Source organism: Heterodontus francisci, chromosome 27 (assembly GCF_036365525.1).
Source record: "Heterodontus francisci isolate sHetFra1 chromosome 27, sHetFra1.hap1, whole genome shotgun sequence".
In the NCBI taxonomy this organism is placed as follows: Eukaryota; Metazoa; Chordata; class Chondrichthyes; order Heterodontiformes; family Heterodontidae; genus Heterodontus; species Heterodontus francisci.
The window spans coordinates 22,454,956-22,472,290 of NC_090397.1; the positions used below are offsets into that span (position 1 = coordinate 22,454,956).

The window sequence follows — 17,335 nt, forward strand, 5'->3', positions numbered from 1 at the left end:
AGCTAAAGACCAGTTCTATGAACAACTCCATAACATCATTAGCAGCATCCCCAACACCGAACACCTATTCCTGCTGGGGGACTTTAATGCCAGGGTTGGGGCCGACCATGACTCATGGCCCTCCTGCCTTGGGCGCTATGGCGTTGGAAGGATGAATGAGAACGGGCAGAGACTGCTTGAGTTGTGTACCTATCATAACCTCTGCATCACCAACTCGTTCTTTCACACTAAACCCTGTCACCAGGTTTCATGGAGGCACCCAAGATCACGTCGTTGGCACCAGCTAGACCTCATTGTCACAAGGCGAGCCGCCTTAAACAGTGTTCAAATCACACGCAGCTTCCACAGTGCGGACTGCGACACCGACCACTCCCTGGTGTGCAGCAAGGTTAGACTCAGACCAAAGAAGTTGCATCATTCCAAGCAGAAGGGCCACCCGCGCATCAACACGAGCAGAATATCTCACCCACAGCTGTTACAAAAATTTCTAAATTCACTTGTAACAGCCCTTCAAAACACTCCCACAGGGGATGCTGAGACCAAGTGGGCCCACATCAGAGACGCCATCTATGAGTCAGCTTTGACCACCTACGGCAAAAGTGCGAAGAGAAATGCAGACTGGTTTCAATCTCATAATGAAGAGCTGGAACCTGTCATAGCCGCTAAGCGCATTGCACTTTTGAACTACAAGAAAGCCCCCAGCGATTTAACATCCGCAGCACTTAAAGCAGCCAGAAGTACTGCACAAAGAACAGCTAGGCGTTGCGCAAACGACTACTGGCAACACCTATGCAGTCATATTCAGCTGGCCTCAGACACCGGAAACATCAGAGGAATGTATGATGGCATGAAGAGAGCTCTTGGGCCAACCATCAAGAAGATCACCCCCCTCAAATCTAAATCGGGGGACATAATCACTGACCAACGCAAACAGATGGACGGCTGGGTTGAGCACTACCTAGAACTGTACTCCAGGGAGAATGCTGTCACTGAGACTGCCCTCAATGCAGCCCAGCCTCTACCAGTCATGGATGAGCTGGACATACAGCCAACCAAATCGGAACTCAGTGATGCCATTGATTCACTAGCCAGCGGAAAAGCCCCTGGGAAGGACAGCATTACCCCTGAAATAATCAAGAGTGCCAAGCCTGCTATACTCTCAGCACTACATGAACTGCTATGCCTGTGCTGGGACGAGGGAGCAGTACCCCAGGACATGCGCGATGCCAACATCATCACCCTCTATAAAAACAAAGGTGACCGCGGTGACTGCAACAACTACCGTGGAATCTCCCTGCTCAGCATAGTGGGGAAAGTCTTTGCTCGAGTCGCTCTGAACAGGCTCCAGAAGCTGGCCGAGCGCGTCTACCCTGAGGCACAGTGTGGCTTTCGTGCAGAGAGATCGACTATTGACATGCTGTTCTCCCTTCGTCAGATACAGGAGAAATGCCGTGAACAACAGATGCCCCTCTACATTGCTTTCATTGATCTCACCAAAGCCTTTGACCTCGTCAGCAGACGTGGTCTCTTCAGACTACTAGAAAAGATCGGATGTCCACCAAAGCTACTAAGTATCATCACCTCATTCCATGACAATATGAAAGGCACAATTCAACATGGTGGCTCCTCATCAGAGCCCTTTCCTATCCTGAGTGGTGTGAAACAGGGCTGTGTTCTCGCACCCACACTTTTTGGGATTTTCTTCTCCCTGCTGCTTTCACATGCGTTCAAATCCTCTGAAGAAGGAATTTTCCTCCACACAAGATCAGGGGGCAGGTTGTTCAACCTTGCCCGTCTAAGAGCGAAGTCCAAAGTACGGAAAGTCCTCATCAGAGAACTCCTCTTTGCTGACGATGCTGCTTTAACATCTCACACTGAAGAATGCCTGCAGAGTCTCATCGACAAGTTTGCGTCTGCCTGCAATGAATTTGGCCTAACCATCAGCCTCAAGAAAACGAACATCATGGGGCAGGATGTCAGAAATGCTCCATCCATCAATATTGGCGACCACGCTCTGGAAGTGGTTCAAGAGTTCACCTACCTAGGCTCAACTATCACCAGTAACCTGTCTCTAGATGCAGAAATCAACAAGCGCATGGGTAAGGCTTCCACTGCTATGTTCAGACTGGCCAAGAGAGTGTGGGAAAATGGCGCACTGACACGGAACACAAAAGTCCGAGTGTATCAGGCCTGTGTCCTCAGTACCTTGCTCTACGGCAGCGAGGCCTGGACAACGTATGCCAGCCAAGAGCGACGTCTCAATTCATTCCATCTTCGCTGCCTTCGGAGAATACTTGGCATCAGGTGGCAGGACTATATCTCCAACACAGAAGTCCTTGAAGCGGCCAACACCCCCAGCTTATACACACTACTGAGTCAGCGGCGCTTGAGATGGCTTGGCCATGTGAGCCGCATGGAAGATGGCAGGATCCCCAAAGACACATTGTACAGCGAGCTCGCCACTGGTATCAGACCCACCGGCCGTCCATGTCTCCGTTATAAAGACGTCTGCAAACGCGACATGAAATCGTGTGACATTGATCACAAGTCGTGGGAGTCAGTTGCCAGCATTCGCCAGAGCTGGCGGGCAGCCATAAAGACAGGGCTAAATTGTGGCGAGTCGAAGAGACTTAGTAGTTGGCAGGAAAAAAGACAGAGGCGCAAGGGGAGAGCCAACTGTGCAACAGCCCCAACAAACAAATTTCTCTGCAGCACCTGTGGAAGAGCCTGTCACTCCAGAATTGGCCTTTATAGCCACTCCAGGCGCTGCTTCACAAACCACTGACCACCTCCAGGCGCGTATCCATTGTCTCTCGAGATAAGGAGGCCCAAAAGAAAGTTGGTTACTCTTATTTTCTCCAAGTTCCTAGAATACTGCTCCAGACTTCTTCAAACAGATCCACTGTCCTTTCTTTAATGGATGTTTCATACCCTTGAACTAATGTTCAAGACTCCCAGCCTCCTAGATTTTCATCTGAAGAGCCTACTCAAAGGTAGCCTAGGTTTATCTTGACAGATACTCCAAACTGCCTTGATGTGCTTCAGGCTCCACTTGGCTCTTGGATGAATTTACATGACAAATCTTTCAGCTCCAGACAATGTTGACTCATCATCACAAAGAATACTCCTGAACAAGCAAAGCCACTCGCACTGTCATCCGTCATTTCCATCTGAGAACATGGTTTTATCAACTCTATAATATCACTGATACCAACTCAGAACATTGAGAGACTATGGGTATAAAAACTGAGTTCTCACGTTATTTTACTTCCAGGATCATTAACTGCCATTGTTTTGAAAACTTATTTTTATTTAAGTAATCTTCCTTGAAAGGATGGAAATAGTCTCTTTACAAAGCTTAATTTCAATGCCACTATGTTAGAACTGTACTAAGAGTTTAAAATGTCCACTCAAAGTGGCCGAAAAAGTAACTTCCCATAAATAAAGATGCCAGTAACAGGGAAAATTTCTTCTGTGTTCAACCATTTTATTCAGAGAAAATAATCCATGCCAAATTCAAAAATTTTAATTCTAACACTAGATTTTTTTCTTTTCTCATTATAAGAGGAATTGTGCATCTAGCAAGGCTCCAACCAGCAGCTGTGCAAAATTTCAGCTTTGACTCAGGGATGGTACTCTTCCCTCTAAATTAGTAAGTTGTGGTCTCAACTCCCACCCCAGGACTTGAGCACAATATCTAGATAGGTATTCCATCTGCTGTTCTTGCCAATCCTCCTGCTCAGTTCATCCACAGAGGGTTAAATCTTACCAATCTCTATCCCATCTTGCTCACCATGCACACCACTGGGCTCTGCTGGTGGATTGACAATCTCCACCTCTTTCTGCATTTCCCTCAAGAACATCTGCTTTCCTGCACACAGGGTCCTGTATCATGACCTCATTGTGGATGATTGTATTGACATCCTGGCTTTCAATGAAACCTGGCTCACAGCTTCCCCCCTCATATCCTGTCTGTCACAAAGAACGCTTAATTCCATCTCGATAATATCACTTGCTTATGCCCCTACCTAAGCTGATCTGCTGCTGATACCCTTATTTATGCCTTTATCACCTTCAGACTGGATTCCTGGTCAGCAACGCATCCTGCACCCTCCATAAATCTATTTGAAGAAGAGCGGGGAGCAGTGTCCTGACAAACATGGCTTGACTTAGCCAATACCAGCAAAAAGCAGATTCTGTGGTTGCTCATCTTTGTTTTGGTGACTAACGCACCTTGTTTAGTGCAAATTAGCTGCTGTGTTTGCCTACATAACAGTAACTACATTTCAAAAGTGGATTAGCTGTGCACTGTTTTGGGATTATGAAAGCTGCTATATTAATGCAAGTTATTTCTTTCAGACCCCTACTGTGTTAGCAAGATGCAATGAATGTTTCCCCCAATACCGAACTCATGTCTAAATGCTAAACATAAAATAACATTCAGTGTTAACAGTAGCTCTAGTTGCACATAATAGTTTAGAATAAGATTGAGAATGTTAATTGCATAGTTTATTGTAGAGATAACAACAGTATGCAGAGAAATAAGTATGTCAAGTCATCCAGAGGCTGCAACCAAATACAGCGTAAAATTAATCTCTTTAACTGTACTCACAGACAGGTAATTGGATTGTCAACACCCCTTCTGTTGATTGAGAGCTGACCCTTCTGACCCACCACAGCGATGAGAGCTTGTCTGCATACAGTATACTGATTTCTTTGCTGTATCTGTGGGAAAAGGTTGCAGAGATTCATCAAATAATGTTAACAAGATGTGGTAAAACTGGTCAGTGGTATTGCATAGTCTGGGTGCTCTCACTGCGATTTAAAACCATGCATGGCATAAAACCGATTGGAGAGAATTACAAAGCAGCAATGCCAATCAACACTAATGAGAGTTAAAAAAACCTAAGTTATCAATGCCGAGCAGAATTCAGTATGATACAATCAAATTAGCTTCCTGGCAACATGTTGGAAGAGAGATATTTGACAAGATCTTACTGTCATAAAATACTGCAACTATATGGAATATAAGATTATTTTAACACAAGTTTCTGTCACTTTTCTTCTGATCTATAACTGTCAGAAATGGGTTGATTATCAGTAGACTGCACACTGGCTGACTCCATGATCCAGCATTACTAATGAGGAGCGTGACCATTATTTCCCGTGATGAACTCCCTTGAGCACTGCTCTCCAAACTGAAGCTAGTTATTTCATGCTGCATTCTTTTGACCCGAAGCCAGAAATTTGCATGTTACTACTGTTACCACAGTTTCTACTGTTACCACAGTTGCCCGCTGTGATCTCAGGCTACAAATACCTGAGTTTACTTGTTTATGCCACTTCCCTACAGGAGGGATTGCAGCATATAAATACTGATATTTCCCATGTTAAAGAAAACTATATTCTTCATTTTACAGCACAGAAATAGGCCATTTGGCCTTTTGCCTCTGTGTTGGCTCTTTGCGAGAGCAAACCAAAACTATTACCATTACCCTGCTCTTTCCCCTTAGCCCTATATTGTCCTGTGCTTCAACTGTTTATTTTTCACTGAAAAGATGCGCTGCCTCAACTACTTCCTATGCCAAAGCATTCCATCTATTAGCTGTTTTTCCAGTAAAAACAAAGGTCTTATGCAGGACATTATTTAGTTAGCTTGGTTGCAACTAAAGCAACCCACGATCAGTTAAAATGGCAGAACTTTGGAAAATGAGCTCTACCTGGGACTTTCTGAACTATGAAACTCATCTATTACCAAGTCAGCATATACTGCGAAGGAACAGGAATGTCTTGTCACTGCATTTGTGGTGAAAAATTGTAGCAGTACAGCATACATTTTCCAGAACTAAAGCAGGATGTGGTGAGAGCAACAGGCCAGAAGATTATCCTGGAGAAAAAGACTATTTAAATGAACATTATTCTTTTTAAACAGGGCTATTTGATCACAATGATATACTGTGTAAGTTGACGGGTCACTACTCTATTTATCTTAAGTACAACCAGGAAACCCATGATCAATGGAAAAAGCTGACAATTTATATTACAAATTCAGAAGCAGTAGCTGCTTCTTATTCACGCTGTTAATTTTCTCCTAAAAGTAATTTATTGTATCACAATATGTTTATGGGCATACTTTATGATTGACTTTAGTCTGTGCAGCTAATAACGTGACATTTTAATGTTTATTAACATTATCCCTTTCAAAACCATTGTTACTACAAAGACTGCAGCAGGCTTCCTAAGCTGCTGCCCGTTTGTGATGCTAGACTCTCCACTTTATATCACAAATAGAAATTCCTGGCACCGTGAAAATTGTAGCTGTTTTGTAGTCTCATCAACGAGTCTTCCAAATATGTGGCAGATCTGTTCAGCTGTTTGCCCACAGGATAGTGATAATGAAAAGATTCAATGGCTGCCCTATAATTTATTTCTATTGCTTACCCAGAATAACCCAATTTTGAAGACCTTATTTTGTGGGAGGTAACTACATGCACTAATGCAAATGATCTGAAAAATACGATCGTGTCAACTTGCTGGTACTGTGCACTGTTTTACTCATGAGTGGTAGAGTATGCCTTTGTGCTTTTATTTTAGCATGTGGAAAGGTCCCTGATCTAAGTGAGGTTGGTGCATAGCATAGGTTTCACTTCTTCCTCGTTAGAGAAAAGGGGGAGATTTTCAAGTCAAATTATTCTGGTGGCTCTCAATTATATTGAAACATTTGTGCACAGTGATCAGTAGAGTCCTGGAAGAAGCAAAATTAAGGAGGGTTAAAGGAAAAGGAAATTAAAAATACAAAGAAAATCATTTGAAAATTAGGGAATGATTAAAAGGAGTTTTTTACTACAAAAAATCATATATACATCGTAACATGTATTGTGAATGAATTTCATATGATCAGACTTTTTTTGCAAGACTCAAGTCAATGTAGAACCTGCAGACAGCCCTTAATACCCATATGAAAAGCCTTGCAACATTTCTGTAGCGGGATATTTTATTTACAAGCATATTTTGCATGTAAAACATTCCCTTTTTCTGCTCCACAGAGTAACAGGGAAGGGGAATGATACAAAAAGAGTCCACATTTATTTTATCTGCTGGGTTTTATTGTGACTCTGCCAGATTAATTATTAAGCCAACTTGCTCACTAATTTTCCAAATTCCATCAAAACTCACTGAAAAACATCTGAATGACAATTGTCTTTAGTATGTATTTATCTGAAATAGGGGTATCTGAAATTTCAAAATGGCTTTTTTCCCCTGAAATGCTCAATTAACACATCATACAAAAACTCTAAAGTTTCAGTTAGATCTGAAGACACTGATTCTGGTATTATAAAGCCTCTTCTAATTCGTGGTATTCCAAACAAGGTGAAATTCTACCCCCAAGAAACCAAATTCAGGTCACTGAATTGTGTTTTTTTCCAAGGTGCTTTCTGCAGTGTAAATCTTTCCAGATCAATCTCAAAATGCCTCATGAGTTGTATGATGATTGCAACAGGAAGACTGTTATTGTAAGATCAAATTTTTTTGCAATATAATTGAAAATATTGTCGTGTCACGGCCATGTGAGGAGTGGTCTTAGGTTCCCCTCTTGCCCCTTCATCTTATTTGCCTGCAACAGTGTTTATTCCTTTTAAACAGTGGTTGTGCTTACCACCTCTATGAATGTTTTACCTTTTTCCTTTACTGAGATCATGAAAGAACCAACCGGACAGGTTTTCTTGAGTTTAAACAAGAAAGAGGTATGTTTATTATACTTAACACTCTAACTGATTTAAAATTATGCTGCACATTCACGCACACATTCACACGAGAATCACACATTCACACAAGTAGATTACAGGAGGGAAAATAGATTTGGTGGTTGGATTAAAGTCCAGAATAAATGGAACTTAAATACAGTCTGCAAAGTGGGTGATCCAGTAGTCCTCGGCCGAAGCTGTATTCTTGAAGTTCTTGGTAGGTCAAAATGTATTTTGGCTGGCTTGCTTTGCTCAGATTTTTCCAGAAGGCAAAATTGGTAGCTGAATCTCTTCCCGATTGCTGGCTGTAGCGGTCTGTAGGCTTAGAGGGCCCCCAGTCACAGACAGTTTTCACTTGATGTTTTCTGGGGGGAGGGAGAGAAGAGAGAGAGAGAAACAGGGGAGTAGCAGCCTTCTGTGCTGCTGTACACACAAGTTACTGCCTGTCTGCTTGACTCTGTGACAAAATGTCCAGTTTCTTCAGAGATGAACAGACGGTCACATGGTTCTCTCATTCCCCTTTGTTTTTAATGAGGTCCAAAGTCTAAAACCCAAAACTTCTCTTAGATGGGGTTGGCAGTGTTTACCCACTGGAGGGATGTCTCCATTTATGAATGCCTCGAGATGGTTTGGAATGTCCTGCTAACGAGGGTGATCAGGCTAATCTACTCAGTGAGCCAAAGCATTGTTCTGGCTGGGCTTCTGATTAGACTTTTTGTCTTCAGTTCAATCTCCTGGTATTTCAGATGTAAATGGCAGTAGCCATCTTGGCTGCTAGTTTTCTTTTTGAAGTTACTGTGGGGTTTTTTTCCATTAAAACTCTAATGTAAGTTTCCAACTGATGAAATTAATATTTCCCATTTGGCATATAGGGTTTTCCTGACAGTTGGTTACAATATCCAGAACTAGGCCACAAGACAGCTAGAAAGGTAATCAAACAGAAGTGTCACACATTACAAAAAGGGTGTCCAACCTTTTAAGGATAGATTTAGCAAATTGCTGCTCTGGTTTAGAGCTTCATATGATGGAAGTACAGATCAAGAATTCAGGAATGGAGGTGAGTGAAAAGTCTTGCAGAGCCACTCTCTACCATACTCAGATTCCTGATGTACATGTCGAGGAGTGTGAATTTGTAAAGTCTTCATGGGCCTCACAGTGTGTACCATAAAGCCCTCAGAGGCCACCACACGGAAAGCTCAAATCCATGTTCCCTTTTATTTGCATATATTGTAAGTTGCTGGCTTGAACAGAATATTGTGTTCTGATATAGGATTTATCCACCAAAAAGACAACATTAAAAATTGCCCTTTCCAAACCTATAGACAGACCCACAAAATTCAAATGGGGCAAATCTGTGAATGATGTGAGTTTGCATTTCAGCTACACATGTAAGACTGGTAGCTGCTGGTTGAGTTACAGCCAGGCACTGTCTGGAACTTTACATTCCTGCCTGGATTTTCAGTGGTTCTGTTTAGGAGAGAACTCTGTACATTTCTGGTTAGGTGCAGGGCAGAGCTGACTCTCAACAGTTAGAAATGTAAATGTTTAGAGAGCAGGGAAGAGTATCATTTAAACTGAGGTTAGGTGAGTTTACATGGCACCCAGAAGGTTCAGCAGACTCTCATGCGCACTTAGCAAACCAGAGCTTGACACTGCACTGACTTTCCACACCATGTGATGGCAAACCAAATGGTGGGAGAGCTTAGCTTCCAGCGCCTCCCACTCTGAAGTCAGGTCAAGCCCAGACTCTAGGAAGGGATTTTAACTATCAGCAGGTTTTCAGTGAGAAACTGCTGGTTTCCGTTAGTTTCCCACCTGCCTGCAGCAGTGTGAAGCCATGGTGACTTTAACCACCAGGCCTCATTAAGTGGGCAGGAAGTGGCTGTAGACCCTGGGAAACTGGGTGGCCAAAGGCTGTCTGCTAACTCAGGTTAAGTGTGGGGGTGGGGATGAGGTTGGGGGTGGACTTCAGGGGACAGAAGGCCTTCAGTTTCCTTGAGGGGCAGGCAAGCACTCAACCTAGTCCATCAAAGACCTATTCGGCTTCAAAACCTTCTTCAAACTGCCTTGACCTGCCTGAAATTGGGTTTCCCCACTCAGGCCAAAGTTAAAATCGATGTTGGGGCCTAATCACAGCAAGACCCTGATTTGCATTATGTGAATTAGGACTCTTCTGGATTTGGGAGGACGGATTAACTGCATGTTTGGAAGTATCTGTTAAAATTAAAAATACAGCATCTGGGGAACTTTCTGGCAGGTAAGTAACCCAGGCCACCTTAACTATGTCCTTGCTCAGCTTCCATTAGGCAGGTTGGGTTAAAATGCTTCTCCCTTACCTCCTCAGAAGTCGCTATGCACTAATACTAAACTAGTGTAAATGCACCCCGTGAAATAAATGAGTAAATAGCACTGAGTTTTCTGAGCTTCTTGGCCCAGAGTAACAGGGCTTAGGGACTGCATGTGGCCCATGGGCTACAGTTCAGGCACTCCTGCATTAGAGGTTAATAAAGTTCTTTCTACAAGGACAGTTTTTTTCCTCTTAGTCCTTTTTTCTACATGCATTAATATTTCTTTTTATTAAAGCTGAGTCACATTTGGCTCCTACGGCATTGCTCTGACTGACAATACAGCAGCCAATTTGAATCAGAAGTGATATAATATCAAACACAGGCGCCCACATATACCAATGCAACAGCGTTGCTATTAAACAGTAAGAAATGTCCTTTGCAAAGCTCTTTGAAAAGTTTTGAAAAGAAACTAATGAAACCGCTTTCATTTAGCAGACCTTTTTGGAAGATTCATTCTAAATAACTGGATGCCAGGTATTGCTAAATGTCTGTGTGCGTGTGGTACGTCAGGGTTCTGTGGCTGGTTTGGCCTTCATCCACATCACCAAATATGGATATGATGCTTACTCTGGAATGAAAACATTTGATAGAATCAGTGGCCAAACACCATAGCTTTTATTAAATTAAACACAGCTTCACAATTCACACTGTTCAGATTCATAAATCATTGGTCACTATAACTTGATTATATCATAATTAAACCTGGTAACAGCCCTCTGAGATCATGTCAGAGATACCAAAAATGGCTAAGATCTGACTCCAAATGCAAGAGGGGGCATAAGAATTTTATTTTTGGTGGCAGTGACATTGACATTTTAATGTTTTGACCTTTGCTTCAAGTAAAAGAAAAGTGGAAACAGTCTAGTCTGGTTCCAGGCTGCTGAGACCTCCTTAAGGCTGTTCTCAAAAGATTGTCATAATAGATCAGTGCGTGATCTGAAGTTAAGGATATCACAATGGCTGCTTGATTGAACTTCCTGCTATCATTTAATCCGATGTCACTGAAAACCACTGTACCGCAGAAGGACAGCAATGTTCAAGTTTTATTTTCATCTTTTCTTTTAACATAATAGTTTAGAAAATTAACTTGTATGTATTATCAGGTTATGCCTGAATCATTTCCAAACACTTGTAGTTAGAGCTTATAGGGTGGAATTTCCAGGTTGAGTTTAGCACCTGGGTGCTAAAGGAAACGGAAGAACTGATTGGCTCTGCAATACACCTGCAAACCTCTCCACCAGATTGTCCTTTCTGCCCAGGTGATGAGTAACGACCACGCAAAACTCTATCGCAGAAATCTTATTAAATATTCAAGATAGTTGCTAGATAATTCGCTGACTTCATGCATCAATGTACATTGGAAACTTGGGTACGCTATGTCTATAATTTTAAAGTCCATAATGAAATCATCAGGAGTGAGCAGCTGAATTTCTGAAATGCATTCTCACTGGGCAGAGCACAAAGTCAGATAATGACCCCTTTATGCTCCACATATACTGCAATTTGTGCATTACAATGGCTCCATCAGCCGAAACCTGATTCCTAATGTGGTCCCATCTCGCAAAGCCCCACTCTGGCGTTTCACTCCTTATAAGTGCACTGAGTTTGACATAATTGTCAAGGCTCAATATAACCAGATTGGTAAAGGGTGGGAAAAAAGGAACAGCTTAATAAAGCAAGAAAAACAATCTATGGCAATGACTGCTGAAAAATGCAATGTAAGTCATTGTGCAACAGGGGCAACTCTCAGCACCATTCTCCATTGTTGTTTTACAAAGGTTTAGAAACTGTATCTGGGAAGAGAAGAAGATGAATGAAATTACAACATGAAACGAACATTTTCTACTTTTTTCCTTCTGGGTTTATGAGAATGAAATATGAAACTCTTTGGGAAACTTGATGCGTGGGTGTCACTGTATCCTTATCATGCTTGTGCAATGCAACATATCTTCCAGGCCAAATATGGGTATTTTATTCAAAAAAAACATTGCGTTTTCTGTGAAATTGCAGCAGCTGGGTTTCTTAAAGATTACAGCTGAAGTTAATACTTCTCATCCAGCATCTGAGCACCATAATTGGATGAAATCAAGCCAATCATTCTCGATTTGATTTTAATCCAAATTGAATTTAATATTAATTTACTTCAGATAAGCTTTTTAAGAAAATCAAGATCTGACACTAAATATATCTTTTGTTTTATGGTGCGCATGACTTCACTGCCAATTGAAATGCCTGTTAGCTTTCACTTACAGAACAGGATGGTTAAACATTCTTGCAACATCCATTTTTGTCTATTTTTCAAAATGTTCTTTTTTCCTCATTTTCCAGTCATTTTATGTTCTTCAAGTTTCATCTGTTCCATTCCCTGGCCAGGGGGCAGATAGGTCACCTCTTTAAAGTCTCTGCCAATTTTCCTCCCTAAACTGCATGTAAAAGCGTTCAAGGCAAGTCTTTATTCGTTGGGGGGGAGAAAGCATCTCCAATCTGCTCAGTGTTGCACTGACACCAGCTTAAAACCCCATCATATAGGAAATCAGATGCATGAACTCATGTCATAATACGTTGCTACTCTTTAGCACTACTGCATGCATGTAAGAACAGATTCCTACAAAATGAGTGAAATCATTTTATAGAAGAGACTCTTAAGAATGACCTTTCACCATTCACATCCTCAAGACATTCTGATGCATTTCACAATATGTTACTTTTAAAGTGCTGTCCCTGTTGTTATGTAGGTAAACATGGCATCTAATTTGCACACAAGGTCCCACAAAAGGCAAATGTGAATAATTGCTATTTAATTTGGTGTGATGGCATTTGTTGAGGAAAGAATGTTGGTCAGGACACTAGGAGATCTCTCTCCTCTTTGAATAGTGCATTGGGATCTGTTCCGCATAAGGCTTCAATTTAATGTTTCATCTGAACGGTGGCACCTCCATTAATTGTGGCGCTTTCCAAGTAATGCAGTTGAACACCAGCTTTTGATTATGGACTGAAGTGCTACAACATAGCTTGAGCAACATAACTTTCTGACTCAGAGGCAAAAAAACAAATACCCAATGAAAAAACTAACAACCCCAATGAATAGTTATATTGTTTTAAAGTTTATAATAGTTGAAGAATACAAGTGAGATCCACTGATGCATTTTATTACTTTAATCCAAAATGTGAAATGAATTTCAGTCTATGTTTTGTTGCATCCGAACAACTTGCATTTCCATTGTGCTCCCTGTGCTGGAAGATGTTTCTGAGTGCTTTATGTAAGGAGGCAGGAGTACCAACTATACCAAGCACCAGGAAAAGGGAGGGGGAGTGGAGAACTGGGTGGGGAACTGAAGGCATGATCAAAGAGGAGGGCTTTAAGCAGCGACTGAAAAAGCAAGGCAGATGGAACGAGGCAGAAAACACTGCTACCCTTCTAGTGGCTAAATGAATTATATGAAGGGGCATCTTTTGACCATGAACACTTACAGGTCAAAGTGAATTATTTCAGAAAACATCTACTTTTATCTGGACAGAATCAGGATCTTTGGACACTGGAAGGAGCCACACTCATGTCTGAGGGATTAGAAAATATTACTGGTCTGCTAATGTCTTCCCAAAGCAGCACCCGGCAGCACACACACATGCATGCACACACACGCACACAAATACAACAACTCAACTCTTGGTTCCTTTGCTTATTTCTACTGCTGTTTTTTTGAACATTTGCAATGGAACTTTCCGCACACCAGAGCAATAGACCATTGTCAATCTTAATACAAAAACTGGCATAACCTAATAGACTTCTTAGTCGTGCAGAAATGAACAGAATTTTTAACCTGAATGTCCTGTTGGGTCCAGCAAGCAAAAATGTTAGACAAATATGTTGTAACAGTTCTAATATTTCAAGCTCTCGATTTAAGTTATAAAGAAAGTAAACTGCAGACTAGAGGTATGCGAGACTCTGTAAACAAGCTGTCATACACCACTTTAAATACCACACATCTCCTGTGCGGCTTTTTTCCATACATGTACGTTTGTACAGTCACAAAAGGGGAGAGATTATGTTTATTTTCTCAGGGCAATTATATATTTAGCACTATGAGTTCTAGCCTAAGTTTATTTCCTAACTTCCAAACCATGCGATCTAAACTCAATACTTCAGAATACAGTGGAACCTGGATAACTACATAGTTGGTATAAACATAGTCTTTATCCAAATATGGAGTTCCGGCGTACCATTCATGTTCACTCCGATTATGGAGTGTTTTAGGAGTTAGCCTGTTCTCAGTAAGTGGACGGTTGGGAAAAATTGATCATCGGGTACATCTTCAAGAGTTTGAATTCTGTATTAGATGGCACAACCACAATAGTTCAACTTGAATCAACCGTAGCAAAGATATGTATAAAACTGGTAGTTGGCTGGCAGTGTAGATAAGACGTGGGGAAATTGTACTGGGGTACCAGTGGGCAAGTGGAGGCTTCCTTATACCTTAGTATGCGCTCTAAGAACCCTGGTACAGCACGTGATGTCCAACCCCAGGCAACGACATATCTGTTCTACAATTCAAGAGTAATTTTATAAGTTCACACTGCAAGCAGGGATTCTTGCTACTGATTGTGCACTACTTATGGTTTTCTGATTTGCCCTGACAGGTGATATGAGAACCCCAACCCCCTCAATCCCACTGGCCTGCCCCCACCCCACTGAAACCATCAGTTGGGAATAAGCAATTGAAGAATGTAATAGGTACTTATTTAACTTACATTGTAACTCACAAATGGTGTAACAGTTTATCTCTGAGAGCCCATGTCATATTGTGTTGATCCAATTATAAACCATGCAATAATGTGAAGAAAGAAGTGCAATGTATTAATGTTATGAATCATGCATTTCTTCATGCTGCATTATTCCAGCATTAGATCATAATTTGTACTTACAGAAAGAGATTGGAAAACTATTGATCCAAACCAAACATTTCTTGGCAAATGACCTCCATGTAGTAAGATTCAACAGCACACTAAACTCAAACATTGAAAACACAAAGGGTTTTTGTATGCAATTCCACAGTCTAATGAGTTCTTGATTACCACTGCTTCACTAGAGAAAGAAGCAAGCAAAGGGTACTTGCTTTCCCCATAGCAGGAAAGAGATGTTAGAGGAAGAATTATCATGAACTGCTTTTCACACCTTCTATTGGTCAGCGTAGCGAGCCCTAGACACAGGCCACCTTGCATCTTTCAGATGAAATATTAAACTGAGGTCGCATGTGTCTGTAGAAGTGGATGTAAAAAATACTGTTGTACTATTTGAAGAAGGGAGGTCTACTGCTGTCTCCGCCAATATTCCTCCTCAACCCCCAACACCACCAATAACAGATTAACTGCATTTGCTGTTTATGGGACCTTGCAGTCTGTAAAGTGCCATTTTCACCAACAGAGCAAAAGTGGCTCCATTTCAAAAGTATTTTGTCAGTTGGGATCTCGAGGATAAGAAAGGTACAATATAAATGCAGGTTTAGTTTATTCTCTCTTGATTGCCGTAGATGATTGAGTCAGAAGAATATTGGAGACACAAGTGGATAAATTAGATAGCTATGAATCTGACTATAGTTCTTTCGCTGCTAAAAAGTGAGTTTTTTCTTTTGTCCTCCCACTTGATTCACATGATCCTTCTAAAACAGTGTTGATATTGTTCTAGGGCCTTGATACGGTGTCTATATGTTGTCCAAGCTTCAGCACTGTAGATAAGCATGGGGAGAACCACTGCCCAACAGACCTTCTTGAAAACTCGAGTACGTAATTTACCATAGGCTGAGCAAGCACATTGGCTCAGTGGTGTACCTTTTCATCAATATCTGCTTTTTTGAGATAGATAGCTTCCTACATATAGGAAGTGAAGGACATTTTCCAGCACTTCACCATGAATCTCAATTGAAGGCACTGGATTTGATACATTGTGGGTTGGTAAAGGACTTTGGTCTTCCTGGTATTCAAGGCAAGTCTCACGCTCTTGTAGACCTCGGTGAATACGTCAACTGTCTGTTGTAGTTCTTCTTCAGAGTGAGCACTAACCTGTGTATCGTCACTATACTGTAGTTCTATTACAGAAGTGGTTGTTGCCTTGGTTTTGGCCTTTAGCTGGTTGGGGTTGAAGAATTTACCATCAGTGCAATAAGTTATTACCACATGGGGGAGCCTGTCAGTAGTAAGCTGCAGCTTTTCTGCAAGAAGGATTGAGAATAGTGTTGGTGCAATGGCACACCCCTATCTGAAGTATGTTTTGACAGGAAAGCGGTGTGTGGCGGACCCATTGCATAGTACTATTATTTGCATATTGTCATGGAGGAGACAGATGATGTTTGCAAACTGAGCTGTTCATCATATCGCTGTAGCACCTTCCAAAGGGCAGTTCAATTCACCAAGTTAAAGGCTTTTGTGAGATCAAAGAAAACCATTTACAAAGAGATGTCCTGCCCCTTGTACTTTTCCTGAAGTTGGCGTGCTGTGAAGATCATGTCGGTTGTTCCTCTAGTGGGTCGGAAGCCATACTGGATTTTGGGGCAGAGGCGGGACTCCAAATGCTGGGCCAAAAAGGTGGGGGAAACCCTGCCTCTGCATTTTTTCAGACCCCTACAGCGACCCTCCAGTCATTTGGCGTGAAAGTTTAAGGAGGCGGGATGCCTGTCCCTTTAAAGACTTCATAGGGACAGGGATCCTGCCCCCATGAACTGCCGGCCGATCAAAGGGCCAGCACCTCAGCGGCTCCAGCAGTGCCACCGGGAGTGTTGCTCACTGCCGGTACTACAGAGGCCTCGGACCCGGGTGAGGCAGGTCGCGGGGGCCAGTCCCGAAGGCCCTGGTGAGATGTGGGAATGGTGGCGGGTATTCGGTCTAGGGGTATTGCCCTTGAAGGAGGAATCCCCCCCCCACCTCCACCGCAAGCCCTCGTTTTTCCAAAGCGTCCTCCCCACGTGGTGGAGGCCACCCCCCCTCCCCCCCTCCCCCACACCGCTTGTAAGATCCCAGCGGTGGCAGGAAGAGGCCCATAAATGGCCTTTAAGGGCCTCAACTGGCCTCTCGGCAGGAAGGCCGTCATCGGCCTATCCAGCCCGCAGGAGAATCAGAATTGGCAATCCAAAAGGAAAAGAGTAACTAAAGCGAGAGTTGCCTCTAGAAAGTGAGTCTGGGGAATTGAGAATGGAAAACAGGGAAATGGCGAAGGTGTTGAACTAGTATGTTGTGTTTGTTTACACTGTA

At 42.3% G+C, this 17,335-nt stretch overlaps 1 protein-coding gene across 3 annotated transcripts in view; it reads right to left on the bottom strand.

The window, feature by feature from the left end:
- Nucleotides 1-17,335, bottom strand: part of LOC137384699 (non-muscle caldesmon-like) — a 258,457-nt gene that overhangs the window by 194,932 nt on the left and 46,190 nt on the right. For all 3 annotated transcript variants that reach the window (XM_068058995.1, XM_068058991.1, XM_068058993.1), the window contains one exon: nt 4,613-4,725. The gene's annotated coding sequence lies outside the window, so the exon portion shown is untranslated. The remainder of the gene's footprint in view (nt 1-4,612; nt 4,726-17,335) is intronic.